The 14,901-nt window shown below is 42.0% G+C and overlaps 1 protein-coding gene across 4 annotated transcripts in view; it reads right to left on the bottom strand.

Moving 5' to 3' along the window:
- LOC117713708 (serpin B6) overlaps positions 1 to 14,901 on the bottom strand; it is an 80,378-nt gene that overhangs the window by 22,946 nt on the left and 42,531 nt on the right. The window lies entirely within an intron of this gene.

Raw genomic sequence — 14,901 nt, 5'->3', positions numbered from 1 at the left:
GGGGAAACCAGGAAGGGGGACAACATTTGAAATGTAAATAAATAAAATTACCAATAATAATTTTAGAAAGATCTTTTAACACACACACACAAAGATTCTTTTCCCCTGCTGTTATCAGCAGTAAATTACCAGAAGCCAGTGCTTTTGGCCACAAAATAGCAAAGAGTAAAGAGATAAACTGCCAGAAGTGAGCAGCTTTTGGCCACAGAATAGCAAAGATTTAAAGAAAGGGTTAAATCACCAGAAACCAGCAGTGTCTGGCCCCCTAAATAGAAAGAGAGAGTTACAAGGCCAGGGGTCATCAGCCTTTGATCTTCCGGATGTTCTGTCCTACCTCAGAACATGAATACTTGAGCTGATCCCCCAGCACGCCTTCTGAGTGCCTACTTGTCCTAGTAGTAGTAGTAGTAGTAGTTGTTGTTGTTGTTGTTGTTGTTGTTGTTGTTGCTGTTACTATGACCAGTACTACAGATAATATATTTTTATAAAAAGCAGAGACTTAGCTAGCTTGTCATTCTAAAAGCTAGGAGGTCCAAGAATAAAAGACTATATTAGTGAAGGTCTTTTTGTTGGGGGAGACTCTGCAGAGTCCTGAGGAAGTACAGGGCTTGACACTGTGAAAGAGATACATTCAAAATTCAAGGACAACTAGGCTTTATAACAGACTCATTTAAGATACCCCAGTGCCAGCAGAGCAATGGCAGCATACACCTTTAATCCCAGCACTCCGGAGGCTGAGGCAGGCAATCTGTGTTCAAGGCCAGCCTGCTCTACATAGTTGCGGGACAGACAGGGCTACACAGAGAAACTGTCTTAAACAAAAAAAGTAAAAAGAAGGAAAAAAGTTATCCCACTCGCTGCCTAATTAATCCTTTAGTACATTGATCTATTACCCCACTTCTACCAAACATCTCACGACCTAATCATTTCATAAAGACCCCCACCTCCTAATACCCCACATGCGGGATTAGCTTCAGAGTGAGTTTTTCTGGGGACACTCAAAGCACAGCACCCTAGCCTCTTATGAGGAAGGCATCTGCTTGCTGAGCTCTCGGAGAAAGTGGCTTTGCAGAACAGAACTCTATTGTCTTGTTATCACTCCATCATTCCTCAGACTTTCCTTCCAAACACACATGGCCCATCCTGTTTTCCAGGGCCATCAATAAGTCTAAAATCAATGTAAGACCTTCATAAGGAAAAAGGTACTTACCAGCCTGTGAGCTAACTATGTAATTTAATAGCCAAAGTCCTTTAGAACAATTACAATCTTGTTCTTTGGATAGTTTGATGTATGACCATTGGCTTTAATAACTTTACTATATAGCTGGCTAGTATTGGAAAAATTATGCCAATGGCTTACTAGACATGGTATAATTGTTTCATTTGTTCTACTTACTGAGCCACTTGGAGGCAGAAATGGAGAGAATTCTGGTCTCAGTACAGATGTACAAGCAGATTAAATATGTTGTGGTACATGCAGTACCTGTGCTGAATATAGGGGCAAGATCAAGTAGAATCCAGAAAAATAAGTTTGCCTTTGGAAATATGAACTAAAAATGGTGTCAGAGACCTTAACGCTAGAAATGAGACTGCAGAACGGGGATGAGCTGAGTAAATGGTACATAGGAGGAAATATTCCCGCTGCTTTTGAGTGTGAAGTTTATCACATTAAGAAAAAGCAAGCTAGGGAGTCAGACATAGTAGTGCAAGCCTCAGGGGGCAGGGGTGGGCAGATCTCTATGAGTTCAAAGCCAGCCTGGTCTACATAGTTCATTCCAAAAGAGACAAGGCTGTAGGCTTAGATTTTTCAAAACCTACCTTAATAAGTATTCTCAAAGGCTTCAACACCTCCTTCTAGCCCAGCATCCAAAGGCAGAGGAGAAAAGATGGTGAATAGGACAAGGCGATTTGGACATGTTTAGAATTAGTTCTTCGGAGTGGTTCCCATCTGTTGTCAGTATACCAGCAGTTCAGTTCAGTAGAGTCGGGATATCAACAGTACAGTTCAAAAGTGTCAGCAGCAGCAATATCCAACAGAAACTACCAGGCCTCTGCCGAATCCCACAAGTCAACGGGAGTAACCAGGCCCAGCTAGAATGCTAGGAGTTCTCTGCCGTGCCTCTGTCAACAAAATGAAGATCAGCAAAGACAGGAGACCAACAAAGCATTGCACAGCTAGCTATCTAAGCAAGCAGCCCAAACTCTCTCCAAACATCACATGTCCTCGTACAGGCATTGCCTCAGCAAAACATCACCTGAGTCTGCATTACGTGACACAACCAGAAGTTTCCACTTCACAAGGATGAGTGACCCAATCTCAGTGAAGAAAGGAGGAGGAGGAAGAAAAAGAAGAAGAGGAGGAGGAAGAAGAGGAGGAGGAAGAAGAGGACAATGATGACCATGACAAGGATAGAGAGGGGGAAGAAAAAAGAAGAGAAGAAAAAGAAGAGAAGAGAAAAGGACACACTAGAGCACTGAATATCAGAATTAGGCTAGGCTAGATTGCTTCACAGTAGAGCTAAAGAACGGTTGGAATGAGAAGGGGGCTTGGCAATGATGCCTTTCTTAGAATAAAAGTAGCTAAGACAGCCTTGGGTCTTGTAGACTAGGTGAGTACGGAAGGAGGACTCCAGCATGACTCCCAGATGCCTGACTTGGTCCAGCAGGTGAATGGATGTGAGAAGCAGGCTGGGAAAACAGAAGAGTGACTAAATCCTTAAACACTGTATTTACTAAGGGGGAGGGGCTCATGCCACCATCATAGAGTTAAGAGCATAACTCTGTGATGCTGGTTCTCTCTTTTCCAGCTTCAGGTTTACAGGTGGTCAAGATTGCAGGGCAAATGCTTTAGCCAGATAAGCCATCTTAACAGTGTTTGTTGGTTGGTTGGTTGGTTGATTTGTTTCAGTAGTGGGGACTGAACCATGGACTCCTGAATGCTAGGCAAGTACTCTACCACTCTCCAACTGAGCAACATCCTTGCAAAGCAAAAGCTTTAGCCAGCTATGCTGTCTCAGCTATCTATCTATCTATCTATCTAATTTATCTATTTATTTTAGTGCTGGGGACTGAACCAGGGTCTCCTGAATGTTAGGCAAGCACTCTACCACTAAGCTACACCCTTAGCTCTCGTTTTACTTTTTACTTTGAGACAGTGTCTCTTTAAGTACCCAGGATACTTACATTTTAAATTTACTTTAAAATTTTGTCTGTAGCCCAGGATAAACTCAAGCTCCTTTATTCTCCAACATAGCTGGGATAACAAGCCTGTGGCACCGGGTCCAGAATCAATTTCAATTTTGACATGGAAGGATTGAAGTTCCATGGGAAGTTCAAGAGAGGTCTAGGACCAAGTGTCAATGTGATGGCAAATAGATACAGTTTAAAGTCATACGTCCTGGTGAGGGCTTCTCGGGAAGAAGAATAATTCCCAGGAATGCCAGTACACAAAGGTGAATACAAAGGAAAGAGCCAGCAACTGACTAAGAGAGGGTCCTGAAAGACTGAGGAATGGGTTATTAAGAACAAAGAGAAGGGGCTAGTTCTAAAAAAGGACCTGAGTGGTTTGGGGCCATGAAGATTCCCTGTGGAATAGAAGTGATTGGCCAATGTTGAGAGCAGAGGCCTTCAAATAGAGAAGGATTTGGAGAGGGATGTGGTTTGGTTTCTTGAAGAACAGAACAGTGAGGAGGCAGAGGTATACGTGGATTTTACTGGAGGGATGAATGGCAGGGAAGTGGGGTCAAATGGTAAGTAAGAGTCTCTATGCTGAGGCCTGAAGCACCAGGGTTGGGAATAGGACAGAAAGCAGGGTGGAGCTGGTGTGGTCTGGCCTAGAGCAGGAATGAGCAAGTGCTGGAGGGACCTGTTGGCACTGGAGTGAGCCTGTGACCTCTGTGGAGAGAGCAGTACAGGGAGGTGGTCAGAGTTGCAGTGCCAAGTCTCTAGACACCCGGAGGAAATGATTGGTATGAGTCAGAGACAAATCATCATTAATCAATAAGAAGAATCTACCTGCTCTGAAAAGAGCCAGGACAAGGACAGTCATGACACTAGATTACTGAAGGAATGTGGCACAGGGGTGATATGGAGAAGCCTTTCCTTTCCATGACCTAAAGGCACCCTAGATTAGTCGTGAACTGCCCAAGGGTGCCAGAAACTTAGGGAAACTTCAGGTCCCTTAGCTCTGCCCACTTCTAGAGTGTCTGTTCCTCCCAGCTGTCCCTGAACCCAGCCAGACAAGACTCCCCACTTGCTGCAGGCAGAATTTGAACCCCACAACCCACTCTCTGCATCCTAGACAGAAGCTCTCACACACCAGCATGGCCACTGGAATGGGACTGAGCCACAGAGGCTTGTGCTGGAATCAGGCTGAAGTCCAGAGTATGGGGATGAAGTCACATACTTGGTTGAGTTGAGATCCCAGAGGACAGGGATTCTGAGAAGAGGGCAGGGGTTTCGGGGTGGAGGCTGGATAAGGGGATAGGAACAGGACAGAGGCTGAGGTAGGCCAGGAACTTCATGGGCTGTGGCCCAGGAGGATTTTGCTCAGGGTCCGGTTTGGGACCTGGACTGCTGGGAGAAAGATCCCTGGTTGAACCATGTGAGGCCCAAGTTGGGCAGGGGAGTGTGGGGTTGGGGTGGAGTGGTAGAAAAGGTCAAGTGACAACTTAACCTAAGATGACCAGCCTGTTAGCCACAGGGTGTGGCTTAGACTATGTTCTTGGCCCAGCAAGTAAGGAAATTAAGCAAATCACATGTGATCTGCTGATACAGCAAAAAGCACATGCAGTCACTCTCTTTGGACAGTTAATCTAGTCTGTACTGGCAAAGTCCTGAAGCCTTGCTTTCTGTTGTCATTCCAGTGTTTCATTAGTTATTTGAGTCCTCCACTCAAACTTAGGATATTTATAGTTTTTACATAACACAAACTGGGCTAGAGATATATGTCAGCTGGAAGACTGCTTGCTTCCCTTGCACTGAATCCTGACTTTGATTATACAAAACCTGGGAAAATATGCATACCTGCATTCCCAGCACTCAGGTAGATAGACGTAGTAGAATCTGAAAGTCAAGGTCATCCTTGAGTTCCAGTCCAACCAGGGCTGCACGAGACACTCTCTCAAATGTAAATACATAAATAACAAAATTACAAATAATCTAATGTTAAGTGTGAGTCCTTAAGAAAACTCCATGCATTCTCAAAGGTCTTACTGTTTAGTTACTTTAATATACTGTTCTCAAAGTTAGCCAAATAAGGTAAAGTTTTACTATTCAACTTGGAAAATAAAACTCAAATCTAGAGGTCTTCCCTTCTATGCCCGCTAGATGTCAGACTGTAAATAATAAGCTGGTGGTATAGGGATAAAAATATTTACTAAATCAGAACTGATATGAGGTTCAATAAAGAATGTGTATTACAGGAGAAACAGAAACACAGAAAGAAAATTCTCAGAGATACTCTCCCTCCTGAAATAGAAGGGGGTCCTTTCATATCAGTGGGGAAGTTACTTGATCTTTGTACATGGGCTATTTGTGTGATGTCATATCTTGGTGGACAGGAAGTGCCCATGTTATTTATTATCTTGATAAATAATGCATGTACAGCAGCATTTGTCCTTCCTGAGCTTGGCCACTTAGGTGAGGCCCCAAGGGTCACTGGGGGATCCTGTGATGCATAAAGCATCACAAGTTACTGGATCAGGCTTAAGGCATTCAGGTTCTCCTGTTGAAGTGGGTATGTATGTGAGTGGGGGGGGGGGGTGGCGATGTGCTTTCATTTTGGGCCTTTTTGTTTCTACAGTCCCCTCCCCTGAGATGAGCAAGGTCAAGTCACTAGAGCAAGGTCTTTTTTCTACTGAGACTACTTCAATGCTGAGAAGAGGGACTGGAGAGATGGCTCAGAGATTAAGAGCACTGGCTGCTCTTCCAGAGGTCCTGAGTTTAATTCCCAGCAACCACATGGTGGCTCACAACTATCTGTAATGAGATCTAGTACCCTCTGGCCTGCAGACATATATACAGGCAGACCACTGTATACATAATAAATAAATACTTTTTTAAAAAAATTAAAAACAACAAACAAACAAATAGAGCTGATAAAGGATACTAGGGGCCTGACAGGCACTGTTGGTCTGTCATAGGTGTGTAGGACCTTAAGTCATGAAAGGTTTGAGTTGCATTTTGGAGAGAGGGAGGGGTGATCATCTTGGAAAGCATTGTGAAATAGTTTCAGGGGTATGTGGCAGGCACCGAAGCTGATGGTTAACAGATGATATTCCTAAAACCATGCCATCTGCAGCTTAATGACCTGCAATCTGGAAGATAGCAATCAAATTAAGAGATTAGGGAAGCAGGGGCCAAAAAGGAGACAATTATGCCAGGGGGTAGATGTAGGTGAGGCACTAACAAGAAGACCCAATCCCATGTGTCCTCCCACAGAGCCTGAGCACAGAGGCTGTCCGTCTTAAACAATATTTGGCTTTTGGACTTTTAACTGCACAGTGATATTTGTACTTGACTGGCTCAGATAAATCATTGCATTCTGGTGAGGCAAGTAGGTCCCTGGGCTGCCAGACTTAGGAGCCCAATAGCTAGAGGACTGCACCCTCAACTGGTGAGCAAGGAGATGGAAGGAAACAAGATACATGTTTAGATTCAGTTAGGAGAGTCAGTGAGGGGGTGTTCACTGGATATGCATATGGAGGGATATAGCTTATTGAGTTCCTTTGAATGAAGAAGATGGATAATTGCTAGAGTCCAACTAGGAGTTAAAGGTAATCAAACCCAGCAAAACCAGTAAGGGAAAGTGTTGCTTGAGGGTATCATAGATGCATTTGAGAAGGTGATAAAGGAAGATGACTACGAGCAGGATTAAGAGGGTAAGGGTCTGAACAATTAAAACAACACCATGTGGTAATTCCAGAAAAGCAGGGTAAGAGTTATGATACCAGCTATTGGAAAGATGAGGAGAAAAACTAAGCAGAGATGGAATGGGACAGGGAAGAGTAGCCGGAGAAAGCTGCCTCAAGATTAACATATGAAAGAAAACAGTTGACAGAGAAAGACTGGAAGGGCTGCCCTACTGGGATTTCATATTCAGGAAAAGTACAAATATGTAGACATGAGAGAGGTGAAGCTTTGTAAATGACCTGTAAAGGTCATGGAGTCATGGCTGGGTGTTTTGGGGGCTCAGCTCACTAGTGCACTCCCATTCCCTGGGGTGTTTTCTCTTCTTGAAACTCTATTTCTGTTTCTAGACATTTCCCTGTCTAATTCTTTGCTGTAGTACACAAGAATCTACATACTTCAGCATGTGGCCTGGGACTTCAGATTCATGTCTATAACACTTGGTGAGCCAGTCAGAAGAAAGAGGTAAACACAGAATGCTTCTCAACTTTCCTGTCTCTCTTACAAGAAGTCCCCATGTGCTATTGTTTCTTGTTACCTAGAATAACTGAAAATGATGGGCAGATTTCCATGGAAACTGAGCATGGCTTGAGAAATCAGATTCAGTTTCTCCTTTTTTTCCTTTCCCCAGCTGAAGGTGCCCATGGCCAGATTCAACTATATGTCTGGACTCTCTTCTGTCTCTCCATATTGGGATATAAGTCCAGCAAAAGAAGTATACATTGGCCAAGGACAGATGCCAAGATCACCCTAAAAACTGAGAAGCAGAGCTGGAGAGATGATTCAACAGTTAAGAACACTTGCTGTTCTTGCAGAGGGCCTGCCTGGGTTTCATTCCCAGTGCCCACATGGCAGTTCACAGTTGTCTGTAATTCCAGTTCCAAGGAATGTGTCACACTTTTCTGACTTCCTTGGACACCAAGAATGCACATGGTGCATACACTCACATGTAGGCAACATATTCATACACATATGACAAAATAAATCTACAATATTGACTTATAGATTTAGACTTTTTAATAGATTCAAATACTCATTTAGATGAATTAATCATTCACCTTCAAGGTGCATCAGTTTATCAGTATTTAAGTTTCAAATCATAGCATCACTCCAAATAAATCTGAGATTATGCCAAGCTCAAATTTAGGTGAACAACTGTATGCATTTCAACATGTTAGCCAAACACAGCCCTGTGAAAAGTAAAAATATGTGACCCAGTTTTTCAATCTGGAACTAGAATTTGAAAACAAATTTCAATATTTCCAGAAAAAAAAATAATTAATATTTTAATATATTTGCAACTCCATTTTAAAAGCCCACATAAATATGTTATATACCAATTTTCAAGCAGAATGCACAAAGATGCAATCTAAGAATAAACTTGGTTAGGTCTCTTTACTCAGCTTTTCTGGATCCTGTCTCTCCAGACACAATTATCCCTCCATTCCCAGATATAACCTGTTCATGTCATCACTTGCTGGCAGTCATACATTTGTGAGCAAGTATGGAGCTCATTTTTGTAGACCAGGCTATTCTTGAACTCAGAGATAGGCCTACCTCTGCAGGGACTAAAGGCAAGTGCCACCACCGCTCAGCTGAGCAAGTATGTTTGAGAATGAAGCACACCTAGTAACATTAGAGCCCACACACTTGACGAGCATCTGACAACATGCTCAGAATCACAATGATTACTATTCCATGGAAGTAGCTGTGGATGCATTAGATCCCAAGAGCAATGTTAAATAGCATACTAGGTAGTTGCCCTCCTTGTTTACTTAATGAAACATAGTTTTGAACCATGGACTTTTATTTCATGCTTGTGTTTGCTTTGGTGGGGTGGATGGGAGGCAGACTGTATATCTTGGACCTCTGTAGTGATTTTACTTTTTAAGAAAAGGTTTCTTTCTGTAGTCTTGGATGTCTTGGAACACATGCTGTAGACCAGGCTAGCCCGAGACTCAGATATCAGCCTGCCTTTGCTTCCAGAATGCTAGCATTTAAGGTATAACATGCCTTTAATCCCAGCACTTTGGAGACAGAGGCGGGTGGATCTCTGTGAGATTGAGGCCAGGCTGATCTACAGAGCTAGTTCCAGGGATACACAAAGAAGCCCTTTCTCAAAACACAAACAAGACTCTTATGAACAGAGTATGGCACAATTAAGATTATTTTTCCTTCTCATCAATGGCACAGATGTGCCCCTCCCCTTTCTCCTCAGCTTTTATAGTTGTATATTTAAAGTGTGGCTCAAAGATAATTCTTCCTCCAGTGGGGGACAGAGAAGCCAAAAGGTTGGACAGCCCTGCTTTAGTGTGAATCACCAGTAGATGGAGCTCTAGGGTTTCCTGAGATCAAAATATCTCTGTCCTCTCCAAGTTTGGTTCTTCAGGCTCTTGAGGTCACCTCCGGATGACAAAAAACCTTGAAGTACAATTAGTAAAATAGTCAAAGGATTGTTGGAATCCTTGGTCTAGTTTTTGAAGCTCTTTCCAAGTGTCTGGAAGGCATGACTTACAAACCTACAGCCAAGAACGGCTTGGCACCCTTAGACTCTCAAGATTCAAATACGTATTCTTGGATGTGGTTTCAGCTAACCTATATTGAAGGAGAGCAGTTTTCAGAAGTGGTATTATCTTCTGTGACTCAACTTATTAAAATTAACAAGTTTTATGCTGGCTTTTTTCATTTTATCCAGTAGACAGATAATTACATAGTTTGGGTTGAACCATCCCTGATCGTTTCTTTGTGTGAGTGGCATGATAAAACCAGCAGGGCTCCATGTCAAGTAAGACAGTGGAGCTGCCAGGCTTAAGCTGAGAAAGTCAGCCTTATCATCCCAGGCTCACACTGAAGGCCAGACATGCAAGCAGCAGGCAGTTGAGGTGATATAAATATGTTGCCAGGTCAAGTCGAAAGCCAAAGTAAGTCCTTGGAATTATTTACTGAATGATGGTCGAGGAATTGTAGCTAAATCACCCTATTTTGGATTGTTTACAACAGTTCAGACATAGGCAGGAGGGCGTGTACCAAATGGTGACATCTAGTGAAGGTGGATATCTTCTGCAGGAGAGGGACACAGTTTTTAATTTTCCCTAGGTTCCCTGTATGAAGTTCCCAAAAGAGTCTGAGGACAGAGGTATCTGAGTAAGTGGGAGGGGCTGAGAGTTGAGAGACAGAGAGAGAAGGGAAGAGAGAGAACGCAAGAGAGAAAGAAAGAAAGAGAGAGAGAGAGAGAGAGAGAGAGAGAGAGAGGCACTAACCCTCCTGAAGAAAAGCAAAATGCTAGCTATCTGCAGATCTCTTGGATCAGGAAGTCTGGGAGGGGGAGGGAGGACAACAGGCACAACCTGAGTCAGTCATGTGCTCAGCTCCTGTTACTGGAGTTCTCTGGGTCAAAGCCTGAGCCTAGCAGCCCTACTAAGTTAGGCTCAACCATCTATCCCAAACAGATCAATTAAAGAGATAAGCAATAGTGAAAAGCAGAGAAAGGGGATTTATTCTATGTGGCTACTGGGAAGGGGAACAAAGAGGGCCAGTTAACTAGGCAGGGTTTTCCAGAGAAACAGAACCTGTAGCTATAATGGGATTCATTTAATTGGTTTACACAATAGGGCCTAAGAAGTCCAATGGTTGTTTTTACACACTGAAAACATTGAGGACCTAGTAGCTGTTCAGTCCTTGGGGATAGTCACCTCGACAGTCCCAGTATGACACTGAGGATCGAGAGATCTTTGGATGTCAGGGAACGGGAAGGCAGCAGCAACAATAAAGGGATAAGCGCACTCAAGTAGGCACCACTGCCCCTCCCGTGGACCTCTTTACTTCTGGGCTGCTGTGGAAAATGCCACCTGGTCTTAGGGACAGTCTTCTCCCTCAGTTAATTCTTCCTGGAAATGCTCCCACCGACCTGTTCAGAGGTATCTTTCAGTTGATTTTCAGATCCAAGCAAATTCATAGCCATGATTGACTATCCTGGGCTGAATATGTGGCTCAGCAGGTAAGACACTGGCAGCTTTTCCTGAGGACCTAGGTTCAATCCTCAGTGATCACATGATGATTTACAACCATCTGCAACTCCAGTTCCAGGGGATCCTCTGGCCTCTGCTGCACCAGGCATACATATGGCATACCTATATACACACACGGAATAAATACTCTATACATTTACAGTAAAAACAAATATTTAAATACTCATGTTATCTATTGACCCTTTAAATCCATCTTTGGAGTACTGATATAAGGTCAGAATTTGGGGGTATAATTTAGTCATCTATTTAGGTATTTTAGAGATAATATTACTATATAGACCTGGCTGGCTTGCTGTGTAAACATGAAGGCCTGAGTTTATTTTCTAGCACCAAATAAAATTTAGCGTTGTGGTGGCACTTACTTATAATCCCAGGACTGGAGACAGGTAGGACAGAACTGCTGTGAGGTTTGCTGGCCAGTTAGCCTAGCTGAGGTCAATGAATTCCAAATTCATTGTTCACTGAGAAGAAACCTGTCTCAAAAAATACAGTGGGGAGTGATTGAGGAAGACATGGATGTTGACCTCTGGCTGCACACCAACATGCTCCTGCACTCACACACAAAAGAAGAAAAAAATATTGCTGTTAAAAATACCAATAATCTTATAAAAACATCTTAGTCCTAGTTTCCAAGATTAAAACTTGAATGTGCCAGACATTTGAGGTTTTACATATTAATATTTAACAGCATGAGGCACAAATCATTCTATCAGGAAGGAAGCTGAAAATTAACATTTTGATTATTTAACGTTTTACTTAGTTTGGCTAAAGTGAAATCCTCAAATAACCTGTTTTTCTTTGGCCCAAAATTTAACAGTTAACTGTTAATTTCCTGCATTCTAACTAAATGTTTTTCAAAGGAAGAGGGGAAAAAAGTCAGAGCTAACAGTAGTTCAAAAATCATCCTCAGATATTAAAATTCATTGTGTGTGTGTCTCTCTCTGTGTGTGTGTGTGTCTTGGCTTGCCAAAATTATAATTTGAGCATGAAATACCTTCTTTTTTTAAATGGTGCAGCCAGAGGTTTATTCTGGGTACTTTTACAAACTCTAGGGGCAGTTTAAATTTTGCTCAATGCTGTTTTAAGCACATGATGACACAAAAACAATTACATTAATCCATACTGTATTCAGATTGTATGTGTCATAAATATAGAAAAGAGTAGTCAGCAAGAATTCTCCCTTGGGGACCAAAATAGTATAGACGTAACATTTTTATAGTTATAAAATTATAATTGGTAATTTTATTACCCATCTTTGTTTCTCTGTGTCCTTTGTGTTTGTTCAATAAAATCCACATGGCTTAGAAGACTATGACTCACTTCAGCCTTTCCTGTCTCACAGCTGAAGCCCAAATAACAGACTCCAACATCTTAAAAGTCCTGTTGTGGTTTGAATGTGAAAATTTCCTCATAGGCTCAAATATCTAACACTTAGTGTTGAAGTTTAGGAAGGGAAACCTTGCTGAAGGAAGTTCATCAGTAGGGGTCGACCTTGAGGGTACACACCCTAACCCTATCTCCTGTCCTCTCTCTGCTTCATGAATGGACACAATGTGGACTAGTTACTTCATAACCCTCCTTAAACAGTGATCCCTTGAATCTCTTATGTTTCTTCTCAACATATATTTGATCACAACAGCGAGAAAAGTGAATACAATTCCAAATGGTTCAACAGAACCTAAACAGGAAAAAAAAAAGAAAGAAAGAAAACTCCAAATCAACAGGAAAACAAACCTGGAGGTGCACCAACTGAGACAAAATTCATCAAGAGCCAGGCATTATTCAGACTCCGAAACAGGAGCTGTAGAGACAGCTCAGGGGTTAAAAGCACTTGCTGCTCCTGCAGAGATCCTGGATTTGGTTCCCAGCATCCACTTTAGGTGGCTTATAACTTGCTCTAACTCCAGGACCAGGGGATCCAACTCCATCTTTTGGCCACTGCAGATACCTGCATGTGCATGGTCATGTAAACTCATGCAAGCACACAAATACACATAAAAAAAAAAAAAAAAAACTTTAAGGGTATAAACACTGCTTAACTAAATTAGCAGTGAAATGCTGCCTCTAGCTATTCCTTAAAAGGCTAAATAGAACAGCCATGTGACCCAACGATTCCATTCCTAGGTATATGCACAAAAAAGACTGAATATAAGAACTGAGACAGGTAAGCATACATCAATAGTCAATACAAAATTACTCAAAATAATCAAGCATCTTGTCTATCAACATATGAATAGACAAACAAATGGTGTGTGTGTAATCAGATTATACATCTATAAGAAGGTATGAAGTTCTGGTATAAACTACATCATGGATGAATTTTGGCAACAAGATTTTCAAGGTAAATAAGCCAAGTGAAAATAACACACATATGAAAGAGAATATACAACTCATTGGAAACAGAAAGTAGACTAGAAGTCACTAAATGTGATCTTTGGTTTTAATTACCAACTTGATACAATCACTTGAGTAGACATTCCCAATGAGGGATGTCTAGATCAGACTGGCCTGTGGACATGTCTGTGGAAGACTGTCTTGCCTGGACTTAATTAATGTGGATAAGCCCAGCCTGAATGTGGGCAGTACTGTTCCCTGGCTTTGGGATGGGAGTTCAGAAGGGTAAAGATAACTAGATATGCAGTAAGTGTAAGAATGCCTCTCTGTTCTTGATTCTGATGTAATGTGACTAGCTGTCTTAATTTTCCATTGCCTTGACTTCCTTGCTATCATATACTGTAACAGGATTATGAACTTAAATAAGCCCTTTCTCTCCTAAGTTGATTGTTTTTTATCAGGGTATATCTATCGCAGAGATGAAACTGTAACACCAAGAAGTTAGAGGAAAGAAGAATGAGGAGTTATTATTTGATGGTATATAACCAAACATCTGAGATAAATCAACCTAAAGGTACAAAACCATTTGGCTAATGGTTTCAGAGGTTTGAACTCAAGATTAACTAGCTCTGTTGCTTTCAGCAAAAGCTAATTATCTTGGCAGACAGTGCATTGGGAGGAGCCTGAGTTATCTCACAGAGATATGGAACCAAAGAGAGAGGAGGGAGTACCAGGGTACCTATATCCCTTCAGTGGCATATCCCCAGTGATCTGACTGCTTCCATAGGCACCTCCTACTGTCTCCACCACCTTCCAAAAGTGCCATGGCCAGGGTACAAGTCCTCATCAGCACCTGGACCTCCGAGGATAGTCAAGATCCTAACTATGGAACGGAAAAGGAGCTTTTGATTGGAGTTGTGCAAATGTTTTGGAAACTGGTAATAGTAGTAGCTAAAGACTGTAAATGTAACTAAGCCACATAACTTTACACATAAAACATATACACACAATGATTGTTATTAGGAAGTATCTGGTTATCAAAGAAAAAGAAATACTTTTAGCAGAAGGGAAAGAAATATTAAATAAAACCCAAACAAAAACTTCTGTAGGAGGCAGCCTGACGAGTGTGGTCATCTTTAAAGTAGCCATACAGTAGCCATTTTATTCTGAAACAAAACATGTGAGGTGAGGAGCTGGGGAAGGCTCTGATAGGCTTTCCTGCCTCCTTGCCTGCTATTCCTAATACCATTTGTTCATTTCTGCAACATTAAAGTGACAAAAATGATTAACTGGAAATCCCTTGGAGCAATGTTCATTATCAGTGCATCTCATTTTGAGAGCATGACCTACTGCTGAAACAACATACAATGTCAGTCTTATCTGTTTGCTGTAACTGAAACAATACCAGATTGGCAGAAAGTTCTGTTACTCTGTTTAAGATTATGTTCCTATCGAACTGTCCTACTGTTCAACTTCTACTCAACGTACACCACTATGAACACCAGAGAATATCATTCAGCTTCTAGTCCCCTGTGGAGAGCAGCTTACCTGGAATGTGTCTGTGAGATCTTGTTCACAGGTGCTGCTGTACTCCGGTCATGCATGACCCCACAGGTGCTGCTGTACTCAG

Source organism: Arvicanthis niloticus, chromosome 8 (assembly GCF_011762505.2).
Source record: "Arvicanthis niloticus isolate mArvNil1 chromosome 8, mArvNil1.pat.X, whole genome shotgun sequence".
Lineage (NCBI taxonomy): Eukaryota > Metazoa > Chordata > Mammalia > Rodentia > Muridae > Arvicanthis > Arvicanthis niloticus.
Note: the sequence above shows the minus strand (reverse complement) of the source record. Positions and strands in the feature narration are given on the sequence as shown.